The sequence below is a fragment of the Anabrus simplex genome, chromosome 6 (genome assembly GCF_040414725.1).
Source record: "Anabrus simplex isolate iqAnaSimp1 chromosome 6, ASM4041472v1, whole genome shotgun sequence".
NCBI lineage: Eukaryota > Metazoa > Arthropoda > Insecta > Orthoptera > Tettigoniidae > Anabrus > Anabrus simplex.
Genome location: NC_090270.1, coordinates 269,801,628 through 269,818,471, shown reverse-complemented (window position 1 = coordinate 269,818,471; position 16,844 = coordinate 269,801,628). Strand labels below are relative to the sequence as shown.

The 16,844-nt window shown below is 39.9% G+C and overlaps 1 protein-coding gene across 1 annotated transcript in view; it reads right to left on the bottom strand.

The window, feature by feature from the left end:
* Positions 1-16,844, bottom strand: part of LOC136876441 (ATPase family AAA domain-containing protein 2) — a 456,642-nt gene that overhangs the window by 168,877 nt on the left and 270,921 nt on the right. The gene's annotated exons all lie outside the window — the stretch shown is intronic.

Sequence of the window (16,844 nt, the reverse complement as noted above, 5' to 3'; positions counted from 1 at the left end):
AAGTGTGAAAGGTGTCTGGTGAAAGTGCAATGACGGATGGAATGTTGATGAAATGGGTTAGAAAGTTCAATGAAGGTTGTGAACATGTGCATGACAGCCTGAAAAGCAGCCGAATGTCTTTTGTACCAGAAGACCTAGCTTGTGCGGTTGAAGCAAACGTTTCAGAGCGCAGGCGATACACAATTACGTCACTCATTCGGCTTTTCCCCACACTGTTCAAGGCATGTTCACCATATTTTGGCAGATTGCATAAGATTTTGGAAATCGTGCACATGATGGGTGAAAGAATACATCACTAAAGAACACAAGACCAAACGAATGGGCAGTGCATTGTTCTTTCTCTCACAATATGTTGAGGAATACCACGTCACTCCTGAATCAAAGCAGTAAACTTTGGAGTGCAGGCATTCAATACCACCAGCAAAGAAGAAATCCAAACAGATAATTTTAAAGATATTAAAAGATTTTAACAGATATTTTAACCAAATTTGTATTTCAGAAATAAAAACTAACCGTTTATGTATTTCTGACTGCTAAAAATGAATATGACCATAACAATATAAGACTGGTTCTGGTTTATGAGAAATGTTTAAAAATATATAATTACCATCATCATCATCATAATAATAATAATATCAGAAACGCATCATTTACACAGTTCAATTACCCACACTGAACTACACAACAAACTGTAACACAGATAAAAATCAAAGCACTTCACACCAATCTCAACCAGAACATAGCAACATCAAGTGCATTCCGCTGTTACATGAAAAATATATAATCTTCAGTGCTCGAAGACACAATGAACACTGGAGCACATGCTGCTTAGTTTGTTCTTTGCCACAGTCACATTTGATGTTGCTAGATTCAATATAGCCCCATCATGCTAGGTTGACTTTGGATCTGTCCACTCCTGTCCTCTGTACATATAGTACACATGGGCATATGCAGGGTGTCCCAATAAAACGTATAGAGTTATACACGATAACACTAACAGTTATTATAATAAAGAAAAGTATCTAAAATCAAAATAATGTGAACAAATGTAGAAACCAGCCAATTATCAATAGTGTTCAAACTGTTGGCCGTTGTGGTCCAAGTACAGCTGATAACGCTGACCGATTGAATCCAAAACGTTCCTAATTATTTCAATTGGTATTTCGGCACACTCTCTTTCAATGGCTGCTCTCAACTCATTGATTGTAGCTGGTTGTTTGGTGTAGATATTGTGTTTAACATACTCCCACGGGGGTCAAATCCGGTGAGCGTAGAGGGTACTCGATACTTCTTCTTCGTCCTACAAATGTGTTTGGCACGTGGCCATCAAGATAGGCCCTTACATCCCGATGGTAGTGTGAAGGTGCTCCATCCTATTGGAAGTACCATTCTTCATTCCTAAACATCTCTCGGATGCGTGGCAGAGCGTATTCTTGTAGCAAGTTGTGGTAATTTTGCACCATTAACGGTATCATCAAAAAAGAAAGGCCCAATTAAACCAAATGCCACACTGTAACTCCAGATAAGTTCACATGGTGTTCCATTGTGACATGAGTAGGGGCCATATTTCGAGGTAATAGCGATATGCACAAACATTTTTCGTATCTTCTTTCTTGCCTATATATGATCTAGGTACTTAAAAGTACTGTATTTTAGCAAAATGAACTTGTGAAATATTGCAAAATCTGATTTATTGCATGAATTGCACAAATAATCACGACATATACCCCACTTGATACGAAAAATGTGAAATAGTATCGGAAAAGCTCTCCAATAAACGTTTAAATGCTTCTGAGAACCTGACTATTGCAATGAATATTGAATTTTCAAGACCGTATTGTAATCAAAACCAACTTCAACCTATAAGGTCGTGTTAAAAGAAATGCTAAGTATACTGAACAAAAATGGCCAACCGGACAACAGGTAACACGTCCTAATAGGTTGAAAGTCGGTTTCGGTGACAATTGCAGTTTCCTTCTCATTTCTTTGATAGCGCTATATATTCTCGACACAAATGACAACAAAGTGATGCGCACTGTGTATCGGAAATGTGTATTCAGTTCCACGATCTCCAAGGCAATCAATAAAATATCTGTTATGGATTACAGCAAATGGCATCATGGTCGTGGTTGTAGGAAGACTGGTCGTAGGTACACAGTGCGCATTATACTCTCTGTCAGTGAGAGTTTGCTGCTTATGAACCTTAATGTGGAAATGTCGCATTTAAGTATAAAACTAGCGACATAGGGATGACGTATTTGAGCACCTTCAAATACCACCGGACTGAGCCAGGATCGAATCTGCCAACTCGGACTCAGAAAGCCAGTGCCTTAAACCGTCTGATCTACTCATCCCGGACCGGGTAGTACCGGCATATCCATGATATCCATATCCATCTTCCAGGGCTATATGGCTTTGAAAAACGAACTGAAAGCACGTCTGGTTGAGGGAAAGAAAGAAGAAATTGTTAAAGTTTCAGGAGGTTTAATAGAAGACCACAGTGAGTTTGCACCCAAGTGTTCGCAAGCATTATCGTTTCTGACGTCTAATGTGGACTATAAGAGGGGCTTTTCTACTTACACCAAGATACTTTCTGACTGTCGCACAACTCTGCATCCTGATAATGTAAAAACGATGTTTAGTTTATACTTTGGAGATAGTGATTCACCGTGCAAAAAATGTAGGCAATGTATAAATTCATATTAGAGGCCAGATCACCTAACTTCATTTTGAGGTATCAGCGATTTATATATTTATTTCTATAACAATTTGTACATTTGGTTGCTCTAAGATCTAATAACAAGGATACATTACAAGAGTTCACTTTAAAACCCATTATCACAAAATTAGTTAGATTTGTCCGATACTATAAGGAAGATGTCACAAGAAACATCTATCAATTTATTTCACGAAATACCTAAAGAAATGGTGTCAATTTTAACACCGAAATCAACTGATTTCACCAAAAAATGAGGCCCTTACACATGAGGATTGTTAGCTGCCCAGGATGTGCAACTGTGACAATTAATGGAACCATTAAACTTGAACGTAGCCTCATCACTCCAAACAATCTTGTATGAGAATTGATGGTCCTCTGCAGATCTTGCTTGGTACCACTTAGAAATTCAATTCTCCTGTCATAATCATCTTCGTTAAGAGCGTGGACTAATGTAGGAATAAAACTTCTCCACTGGGCACGCTGCAAAATGCGATGGGTGCTCGAATTTTAAACTCTTGTTTCACGAGCCGCTCGCCAAACAGATTTTCTCTGCGATTGCTGAAATCGCGTCATGACTTCTCTTGCTCTTGTGAGGCTGGTGGATGATCATGGTATTCCAGAATGGCTCATATTTACGGACAACCTTAACAGTTCCCTCTTCCTCAAACTTATCTCGCAAATGAGTAATTGTGAGTCTAGTTGGTGCATCGCGTTGAAACTTCATTCAAAACTGCCTTTTGAACTTCACTTATGCTCTCAGATACTGAAGTAATAACCTGCGCTGATTACAGTACTCATCAAAGATGTGTCACAATGAATAGATCTTTCTATTCAAGCTTATCTTCCAAGCAGATGACATCATTGTGCAACCGTCTAGAGTCGAGATGAAGAACTGTAACTACGGACGTCGCTATTGCGGCTATGTACCAAGTTACGCTGGATGCCCCAGAAAGACGAGCGAATGTCTCACCATAACAGATAAGTTTGAACATACTTCTGGCGTGGGTAAGGAAAGGTTAGGATTTGCGTTCTTTGTAAATATGAATTTCACATTGATGTGCAACTGTAAGTAGAGCTAGAACCATGCATATATTAGAACAGGGAAATTAGATTTGTATTGGGATGTGTAGAATAAAAATTAGTGAGTTTTGATCCAAGGTAAATGTCAAATATAGTCATTCCTGTTTATCTTGTTAGAAGGAAGGAATGTGTGGTGATAAGATCACCAAGAAACTAAGGGCTGCCCTGCCTGAGGCTGTGTCGAACTGGGAGGTCATTAATATGAGGAACAGTCAAAATAACAACACGGAACCTGTCAGGTTTAGAGTAAGGCGTGAATTTTTCAGCTATGCAGATTGTGCCGCGGGAGTCTTTATTCCCACCGCTGAATCAGAAAGTTTCTTCTGGGAAAATTTTTGGCAGGTAACGCACGGTAATGCACACGACTCAAACTGGGGCCATAATGTTGCGAGATGAGATTAATGAAGTTACAGTTTCAGATAGCCTGGATCAAAGAGAATGTAGGCAGGCATGTACGATGTGGATTTATATGTCTGAGGGATATTGCATCAGACAAATGTGTGATTATGTTATAAGAAACGAGCAAGAGCGCTCGTAGTGAAGTGAGTTTCGTCCTACCAGCGGAGATGAATGTGTGCTCCAATTGAGAGGCAAGAGATGGAGACCTTGTTAAACGTGTCGACTGACAGCTATACAGGACCTTAACTGAGCAAGTTAAAATTTGTAGCCAGAGGAATGTTGTGTTGGAGTGAGGGATCCAGGCATCTTTCCTGACCGCCGTCTCAACAGCAGGTCAATGATTCCAGAGCAACCAGGTGGCGGAGAGTCCCAATCGGTGTTTATTAACACTGGGCATGGCTCTTATTATTGTTTCAATTACAGGTACCGTGGATTGCATATGTGAGTGTCCTGTTTGGTTAATGTATTTTCTTGTGTGGTTTTGTCCTTTATTTTCATTTGTCGTAAAGCCCAAGTGTTTTAGAGGTTGGTGAAGTTTCGAGCCTCGTGTCCTTGCATAGTGGGGTCGCGCCCGTTGTAAATTCAATCATCTTTCGGGCGTAATAGGGTGCCAGAGTGTGTTTTCGTATTTTTGTCTCCCTAACCATGGGGAATATTATGAATGTAATGATATGCAAATCTTTCATTCCTAATCTCATGTAGCTGAACTTTTTTAATTAATTATGGCAAAGTCTACCATGTTCCAACTTATTTGTTTAATAATCTTTTACCATGTTTGATACCTGCTCATGTTTCAAAAGTTAATAGAGACTCATTTATTATGGGCAGAGACCTGCAACATCATTGGATGTGGTTGAGTAAAATTTTGTACATTCACATTCATTTGTGTTGTTTTTGGTTTATTGGGGTTTTTATCGTCATTTTATGTTTTAAATATAAAAGCTTTTCTTCCCCATACCTCTTGATTCTACTTCTAACTCAGATAGTTAGACCATGTTCTAAACAGACCATCCTTGACCAACTGACAGCCAGGCAGAGAAGGGGACATAAGGTAAGGTACAATATGCAATGGAAATTGAAGGTAATGAATTTCCATTATGCAGTAAAACTGCTTTTAAGCTTAACTTGGATGCATTTATAAACATTCGCCAACTTTCAGGTTGGTGTGTGAAGTTTTAAAAATTCATGAGACCGCCGTTGTCAATGCAAAATATAATACCATCTTTACTAGGGGGAGAAAAAAAAACTGTTCCAGAAGTTTTTGACGAACATGAAATACTGACACTCTGACACCTTCTACCAAAGGGTGCCACTCAAAGTCTGGATCCAAGAAGTTCAGCTTTACCTTTGGACAATTCCAACTCTCTTACTAGATTGTTTAGTTGAGCTTGAATAATTCTGTGAAAATAAGGTGAAGTAGTTGTGAAATCAGGATCTTGTGATGTGGATGGACCTGGTATGGAGGGCATAGTCGTAATTGAAGTGTCACTTTTGTCTTGTTCGTCAGAATTTATGTTGTAGGATTCAGGAGGTTTTGGTACAGGGAGCTGTTCATGATGCTTTACTGGACAAAAGACAGATGGAATGTTAGGGTACTTGGAAGTCCACTTTTTTCTTTTTTGACAAACCTTGGACTTTAGGTACCATACAAATGTAACAATTGTCGACATGATTACTTGGTCCTCGCCATATCATTGGTATTGCAAAGAGGATAGATGACCTTTTTCCATTTAACCAGTCCCATAGATTAGTAATACACAAGTATTACAACACTTTTTTTGATGCCCATGACTTGTCAGCATCACCAACTTTGCAACTGAAGTAGAGCAGTATGCTTTCTTTGTTACCTGTGTAATGTTAAGCTTATAAGAAGAAAATGATACTTCCCTGCATATATAACAAGAATTATTTACACTGTTCACACTCTTACAAGGCATGATTATGGAAATACTAATCACTATCGCCTATGTATGTTTGTATGTACATAAATAAAAATCACCTTAAAAAAACATTGCTGCTTTCTTCAGGCTGATAAATGAAATAACACAGCACTTCCTTACAAATCAACAGCTGCGCTAGAACTGAATTATTCTTCCCACACAAGTGGCTGCATTCCTTGGCCCTTCTGAGAAAGAGGGGTGGTGAACTACCGATATTGTACCTCTTGTAACTAATTCAAATGAAATTTTAGTGAATTCAGCCAGATGTTATATCATAGGAACCAGAACCAATTAACAAAAATTTCATCTTCATATTCAGGGGGTTAAAATTGGTGGAAATTTGTTAGTTTCATCCCCGAAGTATGTTGAGTATTGTACAGTGAATTTCTACCTGGAAAATCATATGCACAGTTTTCTAGGACAGATCTTACGCACCTAGAGACAATTAACTGCCAACACGCTGTATGCGAATAAGAACTCTTGCCTTGGAATGTAGCAATCAACAAAGATGATTACTGTGCGACACTACAAAATTTGTGACATGCGATTCAGAACGAAGGTCATAGAATGCTTTAGAATGTCAGACACCAAACAACCAATCAAACCTAAGACCCCTTCACATAATTTGGCTGAGAATAATACTCTGGCACACACCGCTACAGTCCTGATTTAGAGCCACGAGATTCCAATCTTTTCCTTCATCTGAAGAAGTTCCTTGGTGACAAGCGTTTTGATGACTATAATAATCTGAAAGAAAGGTACAGACAGGCCTTCATCACAGGTGGTGGCATTCTATGACGAAGGTATAAAAAAATTGGTGCCCCATTATAACAATTGCCTTAATAACGATGGTGACTTTGTGCAGAGGTAGTTTTATGATTTAACTTCCACATTTCATGATTTTTTATATACCATGGCCATTTCTGTTTCTTAATATTTAAAATACATACCAGCATGATTTTACATATCAATCAATACACTACAAAAGCCCGCCTGATTGCCATCATCGTTAACACATTGAAGACCAGCCCCGAAGATCACCATACTAACGCGACCACCGGTTGTGGACAGGCCCCAAAAATCTCCGTTTTTACATACTGGCTTTGTTTTCAGCTTTTTGCGCTGTCTGTTAGCTACAGTTTGAACTACCTGCCATCATGTCGTGGAGTAATGGGATCATTAATGTTAGTGCCAATAATTGTTTCAACTTTTATGATCACTGTAAACATGAAAACAATACACGGTAATCTCATGTGCCTAGAGAAACTACCAACCCGCCTGTTTGGGAAATTTTTACTTTTTCTTGTAAATATGTGTGTTGGTACATATATCAAACAGTTGAATGTTAATAAATATGGTGTTCGAAGATACATTCCCAACAACGGTCCTCCGGCCTGGATATGGATTTCAATAGCAAACTCCATGAACCTGACAAGTTTTGGTATTTACAAGGTATCAAAGGATATAATCTATTGAAATACTATTACTTACTGCATCAATTTCGTGAAACATGTTGATTTTTGTGTGTTTTCAATGCATTGCCTTGGACATTTCGATTATGACATCTACTGTAGTGTTTACAAACTAACCTGTACCAAAGAGAACAAGCAACCTGTACAAAACAACGGATTGCACATCGTTATAATGACAAGTAGCGTCATCTAGTGTGACATATGAGAACTAATATCCATGGCACGGAAATTCTAACACGTTTACATTCGTGCCGCATGATTTAGAAGGCGGAAATTAGACGGAATTGACACGTAAAGACGACAGCAGTCGTTCGTATTAGTCTCTACAAATGCAACATGGATCCTGATACAAAGAGAGCTCTAATGAAGAAAAGATCCGTTCTTAAAGCCGGTTTAACACGCATACAAAACTTGATACGGCAGACAACTTTAATCAAGGTAAAACTGAATAGGCTACTTTCTGTTAAGGAAGATTTCAAACAAATTCAAACTGAATTCTAGCTAAATGAGATGAAAATATTGATTCACATATCGATTACCACCAGGAATTCGAAAATAATAGCGATCTTCTGGAAGCTAAGCTTAGAAAGGCTATCATTTCCCAGACTTCACATTTAGCTGACGAAGTACGTTCTCTTTCAACCAATGCTGTATGAATGCAAATAAAATTGCCAGAAGTCAAACTCCCTACATTTGACGGTACATTAACAACTTGGCTCTACATCAGGGACGCCTTTCAGAACCTGATAGTTAATAACAATGGTCTGTCAAATATTGAGAAGTTTCATTATATGTTATCCTCGCTTAAAGGAGAAGCCAAGGGTGCTTATAAGGAATATTGGCATTTCAGACTCCAATTTTACTGTAGCTTATGACCTTCTCGTGAGCAGGTATCACTAGCCAAAATTAATAGCTGCTGAATATATTAAACAGATCCTAGAATCACCGGGTAAAATATGTTCAACAGAAACAGAGATACGCCAACTCGTAAATAAATTCTGAGGTAGCATTGATGCGCTGAACGCACTAGATACTAAGATAAGCATTCTAGATCTTCTCCTAAACGAGCTCTTACTATCGCGAGTGGATAAGAAGTTGAGGCTAGAATTTGAAAATAAACATTCTCATCTCGAAGCTGTAAAGTTTAAAGAACTTGTTAAGTTCTTAGAGAGACGTTGTCAGACATTGCAACTTTGTGCCTCCAACCCCTCTCCCAGTTTATCGCAAAACCATCAGACAAGTTCAAGGTAAAAAATCAAAGCTCAACAGTCATACATTACAACGTCAAGACAATGTTGCATCTGTTCAGATGAACATCAGCTTTATAGGTGCCCAGATTTTCTTAAATTAGATTGTGATGAAAGGTTCAAAGTAGTAAAGGATAAAAATCTATGCAGCAATTGCCTGAGCTCATCCCACACTTGGAAGGCATGTACATCAAAAACATCATGTAGATTATGTAACAAATATCACCACACGTTGTTGCATCATGAGACTGACCATGTATCATCTCCTGCAAATCAAACCAACAATCCACAACAATCATCTTATCATTCTGTAAGAAGCACATCCAAGAATCAGATACTTCTGAGTACGGCTTCAGTAAAGATCAAGGACGGTCAGGGAAGATTCCATTTAGTTCTTGCCATACTCGACAATGGTTCGCAGAGTAATTTTATATCCGAACACATGGTGCAACAACTGAGACTGAAAAAGAAAAAGACCAGCGCCATAACACTGCCAGCTTTTGGTGAACTCACATCCCAAGCAAACACAGCAGTGAATATTGAGGTTCACTCAACAATCAACGATTATCACTTCAACATGGAATGTATTGTTCTTCCCAGAATAACTGGCAATATACCTGTCTCACATATCAATTGCAAGGACTGGAACATTCCACAAGACATCACTCTCGCTGATTCTGACTTTCACATCCCTCAGGCTATCAATTTACTGATTGGCGCACAGTTTTTCTTACAGCTCCTGAAACCCGTAAGAAAAAGCCGACAAGGGTACCCATGCCTACAGAACACACAGCTAGGATGGATTCTCAGCGGAGAATATTCACAACTCAATCGACAAAGGGAAGAGGAGACACCAACCAAGTCGCTCTTTATCAGGCCTGACCTCAACTTAGAAATACAAATTCAGAAGTTCTGGAGCCTCAAGGAAGTGAACCATGTTACACACTCACCTGAAGAGAAGGAATGTGAAGCCCATTTCAAGGACACCACAAGAAGAGATGAAACTGAGAGATTCATCTTACAGCTGTCCCTTAAGGGAGAGATGAAACTTGGAAACTCAATGCAGATTGCCAGCCGACGTTTTCATCTCTTAGAACGGAAACTACAAACTCAAGACGACCTTCGTCAAAACTACATCACCTTCACGGGAGAGTACCAGACCCTTGGACACATGACGGAACTTTAGTCAGAACCCGTTGAAGGAGAAAGATATTATATGCCTCATCACGCTGTTGTCAAGCATTCTAGCAGCACTACTAAAACAAGAGTCGTATTTGATGGATCAGCAAGGACGGACAACGGTACTGCCTTAAACGATATCTTAATGGTAGGACCTACAATTCAAGAAGATCTTTGCTCAATAGTTATGAGATTCCGCACTCACAACATTGCTTTCACCGCTGATATTGAAAAGATGTACCGCCAGATAATGGTTCATCCTAAACATCGACACTTACAGTGCATCCTATGGAGAGAACGTCTTCAAGATAATCTAAAATCTTATGCTCTTAACACTGTCTGCAGCATTGTTTCTGTCCGCAAGATGTCTCCAGCAATGAGCACTCGAAGAAGCGTCCGAATTCCTGAGAGCGGCCGCGATACTCAAACGTGACTTCTATGTTGACGACTGTCTTTCTGGAGCAGATACCTTAGAAGAAGCCCTGGAGCTGTGAATCGAGTTACAACAGCTTCTCAGTCGTGCAGGGTTTCCTTTGCGCAAATGGTGTTCCAATAGCCCTGAATTACTGAACTCCATCCCAGAAAGCTTACGAGAAACTAAGCACTCGTTAACTGACAACGTTAGTGACATGGTAAAGACCTTAGGGTTGACTTGGCGTCCATCCACCGACAAGTTTCAAATAAACTGTAACGCAAATTTTCCAGAATTAATGGGTGATACGACGTTCACAAAGAGAATGGTGCTCTCAACGATATCCTCAATTTTTGACCCACTTGGATTTATAAGCCCTGTAGTAATCAGCTTCAAGGTTTTCATGCAACGTCTCTGGCAGGAAAGGTCAGGATGGGATGATCCTTTACCAGTAAACTTACTTGATATGTGGTTGAAATTATATGATCAGATCCCTACGCTTAATAGCATCAAGGTCCCAAGGTGTGTTCTCTCTGAAGGAAAAATCAAGTCCATAGACATCCATGGCTTCTGCGATGCTTCACATCACGCTTATGGCGCCTGTATTTACGTGAGGTCTGTGAACAACAAAGGTGACGTTCTATCAGATTGTTATGTGCAAAATCGAGAGTCGCACCTTTAAAGCATTCTCAATTCCCCGACTAGAATTGTGTGGTGCCTTACTGCTCTTCCATTTCCTGAAGAAAACACTTGCCTCTCTACAACTGCCATTCACTAAGATACAGCTTTGGACTGTCTCGACAATTGTACTAGCATGGTTAAATGCGTGCCCCACTAAATGGAACACGTTCGTAGCAAATAGGGTTGCAGAAATTCAAGAAATTGCTCCCTCGAATCACTGGTCTCATGTTAAATCACAGGATAACCCAGCAGATCTCGTCTCGCGAGGCACTGAACCAACAGACATGAAGAACAACATGCTGTGGTGGCACGGTCCAGCCTGGCTATGCTTAGATCCCTCAGCTCCCTCTCCGACTCTAACAAGATACTAGACAAAATATTAACGTCACTTGTTATTGTGCAACATAACGACTCATTTCTAAACACATTCTCTTCGTTAAACCGACTACTCAGGTTGATTAGCTGTTGCCTCAGATTTGCTTCAAACTGCAGGAGAAACCCTGATGATCGCGACATGTCCCCATTAAGGCCTCAAGAAATAAGTAATGCCCTCAATGTATGTATCAAGATTGTTCAAGCAATATCCTATCATGAAGAAATTCGTTGCCTCGAGCAAGGAAAGAACATTCATTCAGCTAGCAAAATTAGGAATTTAAACCGGACTCTGGACCAACATGGCTATGCATCATCCATCTTTTACGAAGCTAAACATGAACTTATATTACCTCCCAAGCATCACCTCACGAAACCTATTATTTTAAGTGAACATCAAAGATTACTCCACGCTGGACCCCAACTCCTGATATTGTCATTACGTGGGAGATATTGGATTCCAAGAATTCGACAAGTCGTTAAAGGGTGCATTCATTCATGCTTGCCATGCTACAAATTAAAATTAACAACAAATCAACAGAAGATGGGAAATGTTCCCAAAGAAAGAATCACCCCTGCAAGACCATTCCTGAACGTGGGGGTAGACTATGCTGGCCCATTTTTTATAAGAATTTGGAACGCTGCGAAGCAAACGAATGGGTAAGGCCTACGTCGCTATCTTCACTTGCCTTGCCACAAGAGCTGTACACTTGGAAGTTGTCTCAGACCTTACAACGGATGCATTCATGGCCGCACTGCGACGTTTCACGTCACGCAGAGGATGCCCATCAAATATCTATAGCGACAATGGCACTAAATTCGTCGGTGCTGCAAAGGAGCTGAAAGAACTGCAAGAATTTCTCCAAGATTCTGATCAAAACAGAAATACTGTCGAAGCTGCAACCACAAAGGGGATCGCATGACATTCATCCCTCCATCAGCACCACATTTCAGCGGAGTTTGGGAGTGCACGTGAAATCTTTCAAGTACCATCTGCCAAGAAACTATGGGTAGCATGGTGCTTACCTTTGAAGAATTAAGTACCCTTTCTTCCCAAATAGAGGCCTGCCTGAATTCTCATCCTCTAACAAGACTCAGCGATGATCCTACAGACTTATCTCGTTTAACCCCATCTCATCACTGCACTTCCTGATCATGACCTTGTTCACTGTTCCATAAACAGACTTTCCAGATGGCAACATCTTCAAAAGATGACCCAGGACTTCTGGAAACAATGGCACAGGGAATATGTTAACACTCTGCAGCAGCGCCACAAGTGGACTAGGAAACATCCTAATCTTCGAATTGGAGATCTTGTGTTCATCAAAGATGACAACCTATCACCTCTGCATTGGAGAATGGGCGTAATAGAGTCAGTTCATCCTGGTGAAGACAACCTTGTACGCGTTGCCACAGTGAGAACAAACTCCGGTATCATAAAACGACCCATCAAGAAGTTGTGTGTTTTGCCTGAGAATGAGAAAGAATACTAAAAGTTTTGAGTTACACAGTGATGTGATTTATACCTTTATGAACTCCCTGACGATCTGTGTGATGTGCTTATTCCTCAAGTGAATTATCTTTCTTCTTCCCTTCTTAAAAGGGCAGTGCCTTTTGGTGGCCGGTATGTTTGGGAAATTTTTACTTTTTCTTGTAAATATGTGTGTTGGTACATATATCAAACAGCTGAATGTTAATAAGTATGGTGTTCGAAGATACATTCCCAACACCCCCTTGTGCAATATCGCAAGATTTATACACAGATTCATTACCTGATGTGTCAAATGACAGTGAAAATAGTGCTAATGAAAGTGATAGTGGCAGTAATTTTGGGCTGTTGACATAGAAACAGAAACATCCATGTGTTTGGAAATCAGATGTGGGGTTGGTTGAAGACGGGTATAGAGAGGGAGAAGGAGAAGAAAAAGAAATTAAATTAGGTACAGAAGGAGTTGGCAACGATAAATTTGGTGGTAGCGGAGAGGATAACAACGAAGAGTCGTCCCCTAAAGGGAAGTTATCCAAAAAGCAAGCCATGAATACAACCAGTAAAGAAAAAAAAGTGATGATAGTCAAAATAGAAGGTAATCTGCTACCATGTGTTAAGAATCTTCACACTTATGGCTATGTTTCCCAATCCCTTTAGGAATCATTAATCAATGCCAGTATATTCCCAAGTGTTAGCAGGAACACCATTGCAAATATCAACAAGAGATCGATGCATAAGAAGTGAAACACTCCTGCGAATACGTTCTAGTGTGCAAGGCAAAGAACTCAGCAGAGCAGTGCGTAGGGAAAAGTAAGATATACGAATGTCATACTTCAAATGTTGACAATCATTCAACAACATAGATCATGGGCCTATTCCCAGGAGGAATTTCCATAGTAAGTACATGTTAAACCAAGGGAGAGGGAAAACAAAAAGAGAACTCCCAAAACACAGGTTTTAAAAAATTGAACAAATATATATTGAATCAGGTTCAATTAGATAACATATGTTTTCACAAGAGAGGGTAAAAATGGACCCAATGGGAATTTTACAAATAGATTATTATTTGGCTTTGGCTCATATAGATAGCTACAACAGAGGGTCAATAACCCGTAAATCACACTTATCTTTGGTTTGCACAGGTACGAAGTGAGAAGTTAGACCAGAATAAACCAATATTCTCAACACATTCAAGTTCCAATATGACGGTATTCTCATAGACCAAAACAAAATTAAGCAAGAACAAGTAACAATTAATTTTATGTTAAAGAGAACCTTTCAATACCAAAGAGGTTACTTTGCGAAATGACACCACTATCCCCCATAACCTAACACAGCCTAGATAAAATAGGGAAACACACAAACCTCCAAAATATAAAGAATAGATACAGCGTAAAGGTTAGCAGACCACGATATTACAAATTTGCATAGTAAACGTGAGAAAGTAGGAACAGAAATGATGAAAAGGGGCGGAAAGACAGGAGCAGGACAAAAAAAAAAAAAAAGAGAGGAGGGAAAAGGAGATAAAGTATTGATCAGGCTGCCAAGTCCGCTCTTCATATCAGTGTAAGGCTAAAGTTCACACATGACAGGTTAAGGTTAGAGTTGACCAAACATCGCTTGTCCTGATCACTTCCTCCATCACAATCGCACCACAAGTTCAAAGTTTTCAGTTTAACACAGCGTTAAACTCGTAGTGTCCTGACGGGACCAAAGTTCGAACTCCAAGCAACACGTACGCCCAAATGAAAAGAATGAAGAGCAAAGTTGAATGGATGTAAAATTGAAAAAAAAAAAAATATATATAAGTCTGCTCACCCAGTACGTAGAGGAAAGAGAATTAAAACTGAAATGCACACAGTCCAGCCGCGTACACTGCCAGAGCTTCCACTGCCTATCACAACATTTCACTCACACCTGAACATCGAACAAGCAAAAGCAGGCCGTATATATACAGAAGCGAGGCGAGCTGGAGAACATGCTAGAAGCAGGTGACGTCACAGAGCTCGTGTAGAGCAAAGAAACAGTCCAAGCAGTGAAGTGACAGGCTTGAAGGCAGACAGTTCGTATAGCGACGGAGTGCAGTGGGTCGAGCGTAGAAGAAAAATAAGGTAAGCGAAATTGCACTCGTTACAGTGTTTTGGTGAGTGACAGAGATTCTAGTAGTAATGATGAAATTTGTTTGCTGGGAATGGATATACATAGTGGCTTCACAAGACACATTCCGGCTATACATTTAAAACCGTATGAAGGTCAGCCAGGCCTCACTTTTGTTCCCAATCCTTGTAGTATTTAAGAGGTTATAAATCACTTTTTTGATGAGGAGTTGATCAAAATTTTCATTACACAATCTAACCTATAACACAATCAGAACGTGCATAAATATAAAACCTACCCAAAGACAGTAAAGTGGGCTGACAGTTATTGAAATGAAATGATTTTTGGCAATCATTATTTTGATGGGACAGGTTAGGAAGGACAATTTCAAGGATTATTGGAGCGCAGACCCATTGAGTGAGAGACCTATTTTCAGACAGCTGACGAGTCGCAATCGTTGATGAAAAAATATTTAATGCACGTCAATTTTCAGATAATTCAGTACATGATAATCCAGCAGACAGTCCGGCTCGTTGGCTGAACGGTCAGCGTACTGGCCTTCGGTTCAGAGGGTCCCGGGTTCGATTCCCGGCCGGGTCGGGGATTTTAATCGTCTCTGATTAATTCTTCTAGCCCGGGAATGGGTGTTTGTGTTTGTCCCAACACTTTCCTCTTCATATTCACACAACACACTACACTAATAACCACCACAGAAACACGCAATAGTGATTACATCCCTTCATATAGGGTTGGCGTCAGGAAGGGCATCCGGCCGTAAAACAGGGCCAAATCCACATGTGCGACACAGTTCGCACCCGCAATCCCACAGGTGTGGGAAAAGCGGTAGAAAAAGAAGAAGAAGAAGAAGAAGATAATCCAGCAGACAGACGTCATAAGGTCAGACCTGTCCTCCATTATTTTATGGATTTCAGACTTTATATAAACCCACCCAGGAGATATCGCTTGACAAGGTCATGATTCCAATGAGAGGCCGACCGAGGTTTAGGATCTATAATCCTGGAAAGCTCGTAAAATATGGTATACTGGTGCAAATGGTGTGCGAGGCCTCTACAGGTTATATCTGTAATATGGAATTATATAGTGAAGAAACAATTTTTTTTTTGTATTGTCACCACATTTAGACATTTGGCATCATGTCTACCAAGACAGTTACTATAACAGAGTGACAACTGCAGATAAATTACTTACACAGAAGACTGGTTTTTGAGACTATAAATGCCAACTGGGCACTTCCACCTTAGTTTTCAGATGCTATGAACAGTATGAAGAAAGCCTATTGTCTTTATTACAGAACTCTACCCAATTGAATATGAGGCTCCCAAAGGACCTACAATACCCCTAACATGGATCTTCCTGTCCCATTTACACCCGATATCATCAAATCACATTTAGTTAATTGTTGTTTGACCGTTAAAAATCGTTAAACATTTACCTCCAATATTCCACCCTCTTGCCCTTAGAGATTCTGAAGGTGGACATTAACTGGTGTTCAGGTTTAGGGAACATAAGATAACTGCTCCTTTTTTCCATTCTGTTGTTTGTCAGTCTCCTCACTCCCTTTTCCCAAGAGCACCTACTTGTTAACAATGACCAACAACATTCTTATTCTATCCTCCACTGGCAAAGGTTACAGCCAAAAATTTTCGACCTGTTTCTTTCATTTGTGTGTGTACTGTAGCCACGTGTTCCTACTTTGTAAGCTGCTGCCTTCCAACTGTTTCCTATACCGATACATA